The sequence below is a fragment of the Phascolarctos cinereus genome, unplaced genomic scaffold (genome assembly GCF_003287225.1).
Source record: "Phascolarctos cinereus isolate Bilbo 61053 unplaced genomic scaffold, phaCin_HiC Scaffold_2;HRSCAF=192, whole genome shotgun sequence".
In the NCBI taxonomy this organism is placed as follows: domain Eukaryota; kingdom Metazoa; phylum Chordata; class Mammalia; order Diprotodontia; family Phascolarctidae; genus Phascolarctos; species Phascolarctos cinereus.
Window position 1 is genome coordinate 75231040 of NW_027555625.1, and position 14908 is coordinate 75245947.

The following is a 14908-nucleotide window of genomic DNA, read 5'->3' on the forward strand; positions in this document are numbered from 1 at the left end:
GATCAATGCAGGTAAATATACAAGCAGAGAGCGACAGACAGACAGAGATAGACAGAGAGACAGAGAGACAGATACACAGAGACATAGACACAAACACTGGTGGAAATAGAGAAAGAGAAATAAACAGATAAGTTGAAACATACAGAAAGGTACACGGAGACATGGAGAGATGGAGATAAAGACAAAGGCAGAATGACAGAGATATAAATAAAGACAGATAGAGAATCAGAGAAAGAAAGAGACTGAGAGAGAAAAAGAGGGAAGGAGGGCAAAGTAGGGAAAAGGTAGAGAGAGGAAAAGAAAGAAGGAATGAGGAAAAGGAGAAAGAGGAAAAGGAAGAGAGGAGAAAGAAGAGAGTCACAGGAAGACAAAAAAAGTCAGTGATAGATAAATTTCAGACTGAGAAGGACCTGCAGGTGGAAAGTTTTATACAGCCTTCATGGGCCAGCCCTGACTCCCCACCAATTTTAAAAGGGGATTTGCTAGTTGATCTTTGATAAGCAAATAACTTTTCACTGTAACTCAAAATGAATGGTTCCAGTGGATCAGGTTTCAGGTGTGGTGGAAGAGATAGAAGACCTTCACAAGTCTGAACTAATATAACCTTTGTTTGGTCTTCCAGATTATATCATTTTTTTCATTGAATAAGGACTGAAACAGATGCAAAGACAAGACTCAAAACTCACTTGGTGAAAGACAGTACAGTGTAATTGAGGGAGTGCTAGGTAGCAAGTCAGTAAAATTTGCTTTGAAACCCTGTCCCTGACATATACTAGCTGTGAGACTATAAACAAGCCACACCCTCCCTGAACCTCAGTTTCCCCTTCTGTAAAATGGGGATAAAATAGTAATAGTTTTACTACTTCCCAAACCTAACCCATTCTCCTACATGACCAATGCCATTTCATCACTATCTCCTCCAACAGATTGCACCCTCTGACATCCCCACTCCATTACTTATTTTTCAATCTTGATCTGCTGGCTTCTTTCCATCTGCCTACAAGCATTTCTATTTCTCCTCATCCTCAAATAATTCTTTGTCCTTCCATACTTACTATTGTCCTATATCTCTTCTGTACTTTGTAGCTAAACTCTGAAAAGAGCCTCTATAATAGGTGCTAACATTTTCTTTCCTCTCACTCTCTTCTTAACCCTGTACAATATCTCTTCTGCCCTCATTATTACACTGAAACTCCTCTCTCTAGGATTATACTCAGTTTCACTGGGAAAGTGATTCTTGGTTGTAATCCAAGCTCCTTTGCCCTGGAATGTCATATGTTAAGCCCTCCAATTCTTTAATAAAGAATCTCCTAAATCATGTGTTATCATGACTGTGTTTCCACAATACTTGAATTATTTCTTTCTGGATGCTTGCAATATTTTCTTCTTGACCTGGAAGCTCTGGAATTTAGCTATAATATTCCTGGGAATTGTCATTTTGGAATCTCTTTCAAGAAGTGGTCAGTGTATTCTTTCCATTTCTATTTTACCCTCTGATTCTAGGATATCAGAGCAGTTGTCCTTTATAATTTCTTGAAGGATGATGTTTTGGCTCTTTTTTTCATCATGGCTTCCAGGTGATCCAATCATTTTTAAATAATCTTCCCTGAATTAATTTTCCTGGTCAGTTGTTTTTCCAATAAGATATTTCACAGTATTCTATTCTTTTCATTTTTTTTTCATTTTGGTTTATTGTTTCTTGATTTCTCAGAAAATAATTAGCTTCCATTTGCTCAATTATAATTTATAAAGAATTATTTTCTTCAGTGAGCTTTTGTACCTGCTTTTCCATTTGGCCAATTCTACTTTTTAAGGAGCTTTTTTCTTCAGTGAATTTTTGTGACTTTTTCCATTTGGCCAATTTTGTTTTTTAAGGCATTTTTCTCCTCATTGGGTTTTGTATCCCTTTTACCATTTGTCCTAGTATGTTTTTTAAGGTGTTATTTTCTTCAGTATTATTTTGCATCTCTTTTATCAATCTGTTGACTCACTTTTACAATTTTCTTGCATCACTCTCATTTTTCTTTCCAATTTTTCCTCTATCTCTCTTACTTGATTTTTAAAATCCCTTTGGAGCTCTTGTATGGCCTCAGACCAATTCATAGGTTTCTTGCAGGCTTTGCATGCAGGAATGTTGACTATGTTATCTTCTTCTGAGTGTGTTTTAATCTTCCTTGTCACCATAGTAAGTTTCTATGGTCCACATTTTTTTCTGTTGTTTGCTCATTTTCCCATCCTATTACTTGACTTTTAACTCTTTGTTAAAGTAGGGCTCCACTTTCAGGGTGGTGGCTTCCCTACCCCTAGTTTCAGGGGTTTTGTGTAACTGTTATCAGAGATACTTCTATGGATTTGTAAGTTTTCAGTTCTTTTAAGGTGGTGTGATTGAAGGGGAGGTGTTTATTTATTTATTTTTTAAGAAAGACTCAACATTTATTAAGCACCTTTAGTGTGAAAGGCATGGTGCTGGCACCATGCCAAAATACAAAGATTGACACAGACAAACATGCTGCCCTCAAGAAAACTTAAAGCCTAATATGGGTTTATGTAATACAAAAAAATCATGTAAAATAAAGGAATAATGACTTCCATTCTTTACTGTTTCAAGTCTTGACCAGATGTCATTTCCACCCACCTCTACATATAATTAATATCAATTTTCAATTAACAGGCCATGCTTTTAATGATCAGATTACTACAATCACTATTAATTACTTCTCCATAGAGGATTAACTTAACCCAAATAAGTATGGGAAGTCATTTGATTAATACTTTGAAAACAAGGTACAAATGTGTTTTCAATTAATAGGCCATCCCTTTAATGACCAGGCAATTCAATCACTACTAGTTCTCCACAAAGAACCCTAACAACCCAAATAGATATGGGAAAGCACTTCATTAATATTTTGAAAACAGGGCAGTCCCTGAAGGTGATGAATTGGATTTGCTGAAAGCCTATAAAATAGGGGCTAGCTATTCCCATCTTTATTAACTTTGTATCCCTAATTTCCCCACTCCCAATTTGCCTGGGAATCCAGGCTGTCAGTAACTATTTTAGCCATAGTACTAATAACCAAGGACCCTAGACCCCACAGAAATGTCCAGCTGGGCTTTCTCTCCATGACACATAAATCTCATTAAGTAGATGATTGAAGTTACAACACTCAGCCATATCCTCAAGAACTCTTCCTACTGGAGGAAAAGCTTCACATAGTATAAGACTTGGTTTGACTCAAGCCTCTTCCTTCAAAGACAGAAAACACAAAACCAAGGAACGGAAATTTGTTTCTTTGTTTGTTTGTTTTGTTTTGTTTTGTTTTTCATCTATTAAGACCAAAACAATGAAACTCAGAACTAGATCACTTGGCCCTTTCTCTTCTTATTTCTTCCCAGTTCAAAATGCTTGCACCTCTCAATGGCAAGCACCCTCTTAGCCCTGCAGTTGGGTTCCACACATTCAAGTCTTAGTACAATCTTTTTTGTGGTCTTTGTCTTTTTCTGGAAAATTGGTTTTGTTTGACCACCATAGCCACTCTGCTTCTGATCATACCGCCTTTTTCCCTTTGGCTACAGGGAATCCTTGCATTTCTTGTACTCCATCACTTTGTGAGGCTGGTGCTTGGCATACTTTTTTTGCAGAAAGTTCTGTGGGTTTTAGGGATATTCACCAAAGAATAGCACCATGCTTCCAACTGGGCTTCTCTGATGTCTAGGCCACTGGGATCCCTTGGTCAATCATTCAAAGGGAAGCACTCGGCCGAGGACAAAGAGGAGCTGAAGAAGATGACTGTCTTCGAAGGATGATGGTGGAAGACCAGAAGAGGTCTCTCTCCTGGCCTGTGCTCTAGTCTGTGAATGACCACATGAACTCTTTTCTGCCCTGGAACTGTGACAAGGATCTGCCCCACTGCAGCTTCAATGTCTGGTGTGCTAGTGCTTCTCCTCACCCTGGGACTCCTTCCCAGGACTGCTATCTGGATCTGACTATGGACAAAACAACAGAGTACTGTCTTAGTGCTAGCAAAGAGAACCCTGTAATCTCCTTCTGACCAGTTGTTCGACTCTTTTACTGTCTGTAGGCTGAGAGCTCCAGAATCAATTGCTGCCACTGCTGATTCAGTAACTCCCAAGGCATTCTGGTTTTCTGGGGCCCAGTCTGCCCTCACATGGCCTGTGCTGGACTGTGCCCTTCTCTCACCTTGGTGCAACAGACCTTTCCTGCCAACATTCTAAGTTGTCTTGGGCTAGAAAATTGCATCACTCAGTATTTTGGGGGGTTCTGATCCTCTAGAATTTGTTTAGAGTCATTATTTAAATGTATTTTGAGGGGATTGGGGGAGAGCTCAGGTGAGTTCCTGCCTTTACTCTGCCATTTTGGCTTCATCTCTCCACTCTGGACTATTTCCATAAAGTGAAAGTAGTGGCAGTGGTGTAACTTGTCTGGCACATGCTGCCTCTTTCTCAGGGTGCCCTTCTGCTTTAGCTAGATTGGTTTACGTGCTCTATTGGTGGCAGTTGGTCGTAGTTGGTGGTTGTGGATGTTTTCTTCTCCACGTGAGTAAGAACTTCCCCAGGTATACCCCAGGTATAGCTGCAGAAGTTTGGCTTGAAGCAGGACTAGTAGTCTGGGTAGTGCTACTAAACCCAGGGCTCTTGAGGTTTTTGGTAGCAGTAAGTCAAAAGATTGTTGTTGGTGGGGTGGTAAAGTAGATGCACTCCTTCTACACATTAATTTCTTCCCTCAATTATGGCTGTGGGGGTCAATACAGAAGCAAAGCTAGTGGAATATGAGTGGGGCGAGGAGGCATTGCTATTCCTAGGTTTCTAAACTTTGGGTCCTAGATAAATTATTCTCAATTTTGAGAGGAAGAAATGGTCAAGGCAGTGGCAGTGGTTTGACTTGCCTGGACTAAGTTATTTCTTGTTCTACTTTAGGGTGACTTGCTGCTTCAGATAAGGTTTGATTGCCTATGACATAGGTAGAATTTGTTCAGAAGCTGGTGGGGTTTGGCTGGGCTTTCCTCCAAAGGAGTTGCTTCCCTGATGTTAGCTGTGTAGGCTGAGCAGCAAACAGTCCATTGTAAAATGTCATAAACTGGACCTATATGTAAGGTTTCATTATTTATATCCCTTAGGGTCATCACATCTAAAATACCAAGCCACTGCAATTCGTTTTTGGACAGCTCTCAGAAAGTTTGTTTGGTTTGGTTTGTTTTTCCTTGTATAAAACCCTTTTTATGCACACCCCATCAACCTGTTCTTATAATGGCAAGATGGGTCGCTGTATAGATAATTGCTATCATGTGTTCTAGGGATGGCTGTGTGGGTGATAAATCTTGTTACTCTAGCTCATGAGCCCCCATCAGTGGGTTTTCCATTAATAATCAACTAATAGTGAGCTTTTAGAAAAGTCATTCACTCAAATGGAATAGCAGGTAAAAGTTATAAAGTATTCCTTGAAAATCTGTAATTCATTCTCATATAAATATACCTGGTTCATAGTAGGAATAGCGAACAAAAACTCAAAGTACAATGGTAGAAAAATACATGTAGGAAATACATGTTATCAATGAAACTCAGAACTTCAGAATCATGGGGACTCAATGCTCTTTCCATTTTTATAAAGCCCTCATAAAATTTACTGTGGAGTTGGGTATTGTCAATAATGGACAAGTCATTCTTCTGCTAGACTGACATTATTCCCCCTAAAGGTTGGTGACTCGGCTGGACTTATTCATTTTAGGTCAAAGCATCTTTGATGGCTATGTTGACCTGCCAATTTGTGAATCCAGGAAGACTTCTTGGTTGCTGAGTCATATCCTAATGGGTCATGGTATCCATATGTGATAATTTGAGCCAGTTAGGGTACTCCTTGCCCTTCATACAGCATAGATGCTGACAGGCTTGGCTAGAAAGGTTGCTTGGCCACCAGGCTTGCTCCTCGTGAGGTATGATATCTTTGCTAGATATGTCTACCCACCATGCTTGTTTTTCAAGTGGCATATTCACTATCGACCCTGTAGAGCTTCATGTTCAGCTGAGATGTTAACAGCACTCTTTCAGAAAGGTCAGGGACAATTGGCCTAAAGTGGGAAAAAGTAGTTTTAGGTTTTCTTCTTCAAAGTCTCATCTCCAGATGACCTTCCAGATCTGTCAGTTAGGGATATCACCCTAATGTATTATAACTAGCCCAATACATTTCCCAAATTTTGATTGGAACTCATACAAGTGAATGCCTTGGAGGAGAAGTATTGGGGGAATGGGCAATTTATGCACTTACACAAGCTAATTGCTGCTGCTGGCCTTTTGATATATAGCTGAGTTACTCAAAGCCCCAGAATCCCTTCCAAGGTGTGGAATGACTCATTTATCCCTGAAAAGACCTGACTTTTACATCCACTGCTTCTTTTCTTGACCTTTATTCCTTTACTTTTGCTAAGAATAAACAGGCACACATGTACACTTATATCAAGACAAAAATTGGCTTCTACAAACTGCTCCTGATTCTACCACTGACACCAAGCAGAAGTATAATTGCTCTTCCATAAAACAGCTCCTAAAACACTTGAAGACAACTATTTTGCCCCTTGATTCTTGCTCAGGCTAAATACACAGATTCTTTCAACTGTAACATGGCTTTGATTCTGTCATTCATGTTGTCCAGCTCTGAATATTTTTTTTTTCAGTTTGCCAATGGTCTTCCAAAAATGTGGTTTACAAAATTGCACATGACATTGTCAATCTCACCTGACTGAAACAGAGGACAGCAGAAACATCACCTCTTTTACCCTGACCACTACAGTAATGTTAATGTAGCCTCAGATTACATTAGTATAATTTAGCTTTCTAGCTACCATTTTACATTAACCATGTATTAAACTTGGAGTCAATTAAAATTGTCAGATATTTTGCATAAATTTCTGCCTAGTCTGCCTGGCTTCATTCTGTATTTTGGCACATTGAAGTAAGGAAGTTCAGAAGAGGAAATGGATTTGATGGGGGAGCAAGGTGAGCTTGGGGGGATAGTGATTAGGGTGCACAGTGATGGAGGGAGTATCAAATAATGAGTTTTCTTTGGGGATGTTGAGTTAAAGATATAAATGAAGTAACCATATGGAGAGTTAAAAGCAAAGTAAATAGCCATCTATGTTATACTAAAGTTCGAGGCACAATTCAAGAAGATATATATAATATAAATAGATAGATAGATAGATAGATAGATAGATAGATAGATAGACAGACAGACAGACAGACAGATAGATAGATAGATACATACATACACACATACATAGATACATAGATAGATAGATAGATATAGATATAGATATAGATATAGATATAGATATAGATATAGATATAGATATAGATATAGATATAGATATAGATATAGATATAGATATAGATATAGATATAGATAGATATAGATATAGATATAGGTATAGGTATAGATATAGATATAGGTATAGATATAGATATAGATATAGATATAGATATAGATATAGATATAGATATAGATATAGATATAGATATAGATATAGATATAGATATAGATATAGATATAGATACAGATACAGATACGGATACGGATACGGATACGGATACGGATACGGATACGGATACGGATACGGATACGGATACGGATACGGATACAGATACGGATACAGATATAGATACAGATATAGATATAGATATAGATATAGATATAGATATAGATATAGATATAGATATAGATATAGATATAGATATATAATTGGGGGGGTCTTATACATAGAGGTGATACTGAATTGTGTGGCCTTAGGCAAATCGTTCAATATCTCTAGCATCAAATTCCTCTACCGTAAATTAGAAGTGTTTAATTGGATAATCTCTAAGTTTCTTTTCAGCCCTAAATTATGATGCCATTGAAGCATCTGTAAGCTATAGAAGTCCTTATCCAATTCCCACTTGCATTGTCAAGGCAGCAAGTCCCCAGAGTGTAGTAGGCTATATCTTCCCTTAGATTTTAGGTGAAATTTAAAGGGTTTTCTAACTTTTATCATTTCAAGCCACTGTTTTTGTGTATTCTACTCAATATTAATCACTAGACACCATTAATATCTCCCCTATATCACTGAATGACTTAGTAGTTAGTACCTCAATGGTACTAATTAACATCAAATAGCTTTTACAGATGGATATTAAGTAAAAATATATAGAAAGAACCAAAGTATAAAAATATCTCTTTGAACTAGGGACACATCCTCCTCACAATTACCTTGGCTCCTGGGGAGAATAGCTCAAACTTGAAGTATTTTCTGTGAAGTATTCCCTCCAGGAAGTTTACTTCCAATGAGGTATAATAACAGCTTCTCTGGACAAGTTGATAATTGCTTGTAGAAAATGGCACCTTGGCTACTGAATTGACATATCACTGGGATGAATCCTGAATGTCACTCCTAAGGGCTGTGCGGGAGTACTAGGCTTTGGTGTTGGCAAAGAATAGTGTGGATTTCTATCACTGGATCTCTTTTCCTCTGAACTTCCAAAGCTTGCAATGTCTTTAGCACAATCAGTTCTGCCTTTAGTGACTACATCTAAGAGCAGAAAAATATAGACACAACAAGGCCAGAAGCAATAATGGGGCCATTTGTTCACAGTCTATGTGGTAGTGGGAAAGGTGGGTAGATAAAAGTTCAAAGCTTCTTTTTATTTCCACTTAGAATCTTACAACATTTGCCATCAGGATAGGAAAGAGGGAACAATTTCGCTAATTAATCTTTTTTGTAGGCACACTATGTTACAGTTTAAAAGCCAATTTAAAGGACTTTCTTCCCTTGCCTTAAGCAGACAAGAAGCAGTCATAGAATACCTCTGCATGTCCTGAAGTGTAAAGGTAGGCTCTTCCATTCCACGTTATCACAAATTTCCATAACCTGCCACCCCAAGCCTCATTACATGGATTAAATTTTGTGGCAGCAGGTGGATGGTATTACACAGTAGTGGGTAGCCATTCCCTATCCCCAAACCCTACAGATCATATGCTTCTAAGAAATTTACCCCATTGACCATTTTTACTTTGTATTCTGAATCAATCAAAAAATTTATTAAGCACCTATTATGTGTCAAGCATTGTGATATGTACCAGGGAATTAAAAAAAGGGAAAATAGCAGTTCCTGCCCTCAAGGAGCTTACAACTTAGTGGAGGAGATAACATGAAAATAAATATATACAAAGCAAGCTATATTCAGAATAAATAAGAAATAATTAAGAGGGAGTTAAGGGGGATTGGAGAAGGCTTCCTATAGAAGATGGAATTTTAGGTGGGACTTATAAGAAATTAGTAATCAGAACATAGGAGGGAGAGCATTCCAGGCGTGTAGGATAGCCAAAGAAAATGTCTGGAGCTGAGAGATGGAGTGTCTTGTTCATGGAACAAGAAGGAGTAAACCATTGGCAGTAGGTCAAGTAATACATGTCGTGGAGTAAGATGTAAGAAAACTTGGAAAGGTAAAAGGGGAATAGGTTATGAAGGGCTTTGAATTCCAAACAAAGATTTTGTATTTGATCCTGGAAGTGGTAGGAAGCCACCGGAGTTTATTGAATTAGAAGTGTGTATGTGTGTGTGTGTGTGTGTGTGTGTGTGTGTGTATACACACGTGTGTGTGTGCACATATGTGACATGATCAAGCCTGTGTTTTAGGAAAATCATTTTAGGGCCTGAATGGAGGATGGATTGGAGTGGGGTGAGACTTAAAACAGGCAGAGTCATCAGCAGGCTACTTCAATAATCAAGGTACAAGGTGATGAAAGCCTATACTAGAGTGGCATCAGTGTCGGTGGACAAAAGGAGGGAACTGGAAAGAGTAGTTTTGGTAGAATAAAGTCAGAAACTAGATTTTAAGGTGTGGAAAATGTAATTAATAATGAGTTTACAAATCACTACTTGCTTGAACTTCCAGGAGAAGCTGAAATAACTTGGAAATCATAACCAGCCAATCAGGAGGCAAAATCAGTGTTGTTTGAGTTTGACATACCAATGATCCTTTGTGGTGTCCACTGGGTGAACCCAGAACACCTCTGCTGTGTCAGCAACCACAGGGCCAGCTCAAACTGGTTCATATGGGTGCCAAACAGACAGAGTGTGAATGAACATCCTGGTTCCTGGTACTCTGTGTTCCTCCTATTCTCTTGCCTCCCTTTGTTGACCCCATAAATCATTCCCTAAACCCCCAATCTCTTGTGCCCTGTATGCATGTGTTGTACTCACCCAACAAATAATTCTGGATTTTGCATTTGAACTATGCCTCCGTTCTCTGTTCAAGCAATGTTGTATCTCTATTAATTATTGTGCCACAATGAATCAGAGGGGTTAAGAAGAGAATGAGAGAAAAGTGGAAGTACCTAGTGTAGATGGCCTTTTAAAGGAGTTTACTTACAAAGGGCAGAAGAGATATAGGAAGATAAATGGAGATGAATAATCAAGTGAGGGGATTCAGGATCGGGGAGACATTTACATGTTTGTAGGAATTAGGGAATAAATTGGTAGACAGGGAGAGACTAAAATTAGTAATAGAGTAGGGAAGTTAGAGAAGACAATCAGCTGGAGGAGACAGAATGGAATGGGATTGCCTGAACAAACAGAGAGGTTAGCCTTGGTAAGTAGTCAGGACACTTCATCACAGGAGATGGGGTGAAGGAGGAGACAGTGGCAGAAGGCATCCAACTGATAGGAGTTGATGAGGAGGGGAAAAGATAGAATTCATGGCAAATGACCTTAATGTTTTTCAGTAGAAAATGAGACAAGATTCTCTCCTGAGAGTGTAGGTGGAAGAGGAGCGATGGGAGGTCTGAGGAGGAATGAAACTTTTTAACCTCTCCTCAGACAGATGAGATGCTATGGAGAGAAGGATAATGAGTTCATTAGGAAGATATAGTAGGATTGCCCAGCAGTGGTGAGGGCCACTGTGAAGTAAAGAACATATTTCCCCTGGGTAGTAAGGAAAAAAAGAAACTTATTTTAAGCCCTTTCCCATGTTTTCCCTTTATCCAAACTTCTCCTTAGCCAATGGAAAAATACCTTGTAGGAATTCTATGATTGTCGCTGTGAAGAAGTCTATCAAATGAGTTAACATATGTAAAGTGTCTTTTAAACCTTCAATCACTACATAAATTCTAGCTCATCATCACCATTATCATTATCATCATTAATATTATTATTATCTCTCTCCACCATGCATATATTGATGCATATGAAAAAAGCCAAAGAAATACTCAATTCCTGTATTTCTGTGTAGAGAGAGAGGAGCAGGTGAGACAGTTGACTCTAGGATAGAGTATTGCAATGGGGTGTGTTGTTCAAAGTGTGTGGATACACTCCAGTTGCTTTTATTTTCCCTTAGGTTTCCTAGAAGCCCATTGGCAAAAGTTTCCTAAGGGTCCTTGAGGACTTGGGACTTTTATTTATGGCTGTGTGGATCTCAAGCATTCAACATTCAAGAAGCATTTAATAATTGCTTCTTGATTAATGACCAAGTGGAATTTCCAGTTGCCAAGAAATATTTTTCCCTTAAAGGAAAAGATGGAATTTCATCTTTGTTGGTTAATACTTTCCTACAAGTACTTTCCATTTAACCTACATCTTCCTTGCTTTGTGTGTTCATGTGAAGATGTGCACACTTTAGTTTGTGTATATCTACATTTCTTTCTTCCACTTCCTCTCCTCCTACTCTCTTGAAAACCTTCAGTAATCTGACTTCTGACCTAATTACTCAACTGATACTGCTTTCTCCAAAATTCATAATGATCAATAAATATAAATGGGTAGGAAAAGAGTTAATGCCCAGATAAAGAACAGAAAAGTCCATAAAAGGTAAAATTGACAATTTTGATCATGAAAAACTTAAAATGAAAAGAAATCAATGCCACTCAAAATAAAAGAGAAGTAGCTAACTTGAGAAAAAACATCATGGCATGTTTCTCTGATAAAATTCAGATATCAGAGATAAATAAGGGATCAATTCAGATATAAAAGAATGACATCAAGTCCTCAATGGATAAATCATTAAAGTATGAAAATCTATATCAGAGGATTCTCAAAAGAAATCTAAGTGAGCAATGCATTAAAAATGCTCCAAATCACTGAGAAACTAAATTTCAGTTAAGGAGTTTCCACCTTAAATCTGGGTAAAAGAGGCCATTCTTTGTCTCACTTCTTTCCCACCTTTAATCACTGATTGGACTTTGCCTCAGACAAACTGAGATCTGGGAAAGACCTTAGCTTAAAAAGTCCAGTCTCCCATTGCATTGGGGCTCTCTCCAGTCACCCTGATCTATATCTTGGCACTGGAGCCAGATGGCTTAGGAGGAGAGAGTGAGGCTTGTGATTTGCACAATTAAATCCAATTCACTTGCAAGTCATGACATCACTTTCCTGAAAACAAGAACTACAATGACAACTAACTCTCTAGGAGAGAAAAAAAAATGTATACAGGACAGAAATCAAGTCTATTCTGCATTATTGGCATTTTCTTAAACTTAGACAATCCAAAAAACAATATATTAAGCTCTGATTTGTAGCATTTGTATGTTTCCAAGACATAAATTCTCACACCTAAAATTTAACAATAAGCTTGTGAGCCAGTTGCAGCTGTCTCCAAACCATTCCTACTTGGAGGGGGTCTCCACTGTAAGTTTTACCTAAGGTGAGAGGAGATCTATTACTTTCTAGGCAGTCCTTGGGCTACTGAAACTCTTTAAAAGACCACGTTGGACACAGAAGATTTCCAACTTTGAGATGCAGTTATAGACCATCCTTTCATCATCCTTATACTCTGTTGGCTCATGGACTTTGGTCCCTCACCTTTTCCTGGGAACTATATCTCCTCTACCCTATCTTTCATTGAAGTGCAAGCTGTGAGAGGACCACAAGTCAAGAGGCCCAGTAGTGGTATCGCTGTATCAAAGGGTATACAGTTTTATAGCGCTTTGAGCATAGTTCCAAATTGCTAGGAGAGGCTTCTCTAGGGGAAACATGATCTTGCATGTATCAGTATAGTCAGGCAGCTAGGTGGGACAGTTGATAGAGCACTCGGGCCTATAGTCAGGAAAACCTGAGTTCAAATCAGACCACTGACATATACTAGCTATACGACCTGGATAAATTAACCGCTGTCTGCCTCAGTTTCTTCCATTGTAAAATGGGGATAATAATAGCATTCATCTCCCAGGGTTGTTGTGAAGATCAAAAAGAGATAGTATTTGTAAAGTGCTTAGCACAGTAATTGGCATACAGTAGTCACTTAATAAATGCTTATATCATTACTTCCAATAAGTTGCAAATTAAAATCTTTCATTATTATTCACATTTAATATGCCTGAAAATAGAAGGGTAGAGAGAAAGTAAATCAGAGACCATCTTTTAAATACAGGGTAAGGTTAAAATCCTAAGCAGCCAAGCTGTCATTCACAATCTTATGTTTTTATTATGGTTTCTTTTTCATTTCTTAGGGTCACTGCATGTTTAACTAGAAGAGACTTTAAAAAAAAAAATTCTGATTCAGCCTCTTCATTTTGCCAATGAAGAAGCTGAGTCCTGGAGAGGAGTGTTATTTGCCCAGGTGCTTATAGAGCTTGACATTTGAACTCAGTACTTATGAGAACAAAATCATTTTTCTTTCCACTACCTTCATGCTATATCTACCCCTTTCCTTGAATCTTACAGCTTATCAGGCAAAACCAAAGAAAATAATTTCGTACTTAATGGCTCAGTTTTGCATATTATTGTAGCCTGTTACAGGAATGTAATTGCCTAAGCACTCAAGAAATCATCTTGTATCATATAGTTCAAGTACTAGCAAATGAATTACCCAAACCAATATTCCAAAATTAGTTTGTTCTCAATATATCACTATTTAATAGTCAAGTAGCATTATTGGCAGAAGGGAAAGAAGCAAGTTTTCCACAATATAGGACATCTATTTCATGATCTAATTATTGTAAAAGTGATTTATCATTAGAACATTCTATTCTTGTTCTTATTATCTTTCACTCTTACTCTAAGCCTTCCCTCCCCTCTTCATCTAATCATACTTCTCAATTAACAAATAGACCACTAAGCATTTATTAGACACCTACTATGGGTCACAGATTGTGCTAGGCACAGCACAAGAATTCTCAAATGGATCTGTGATACCGAGTTTTTAGGGTCTTGGTCCAAAGTTCAGATCACAAGTCATTCATACCTATACAACTTCTCCATATCCTCTGTTTGAAACACGTGATCCAGCCAACATTCTAGGGGCTTCCTTCATGTATTCCTGATATCATGAGGATAATAGAGCATCACTCCTGTAATCCATCTATCATCCCTTGTCAAATGAATTAAATACATCTTTCAATTGAAGTAACTGAGTGCATGAGTTTGGGAGGTCTTCTCAAGTTCTTCATATAATTTTTCTACCTCTTTATCTCAAGCAACCTATATGTTGACATGTAAGCTGCAATTTTTATGATGGTCCTTTTTTGAATAGATATTATCAATATTGCAATATAAAATAACCAGAGTTGCCATGAAATAATTTTCTGTTACCTAGGTTCTTGGGATATACAGTCTTAAGAGTCCCTATACTCAGGAAGCCTAAATTCTATCATAGAAGTCATTATTATGAAAATAGATATAAATTATGAATATCCTGCTTATTCTCACAAAATATATTTCAAATGCCCTTGGTGGGTACCTGTCGTTTTGATTCTTCTAAGTTTGTGTTGTTTTATTATTAAAAGTCATATAGCATCACGTAGGGAATTATATCTGATTCTTTTAACATATCTGATGTTTTAGCTTAACAAGTTAGATTAGAAAAACATCAGATATTCTGTGATTCTATGACTTTTCCAGCAAGTATATTTACCCATTCAATCAACATCTAT

General features: G+C 37.8%; 1 pseudogene; it reads right to left on the minus strand.

Annotated features, from left to right (window-relative positions):
- Positions 1–3354: 3354 nt before the first annotated feature.
- Positions 3355–14908, minus strand: part of LOC110193261 (large ribosomal subunit protein eL42-like) — a 57733-nt pseudogene continuing 46179 nt past the window's right edge.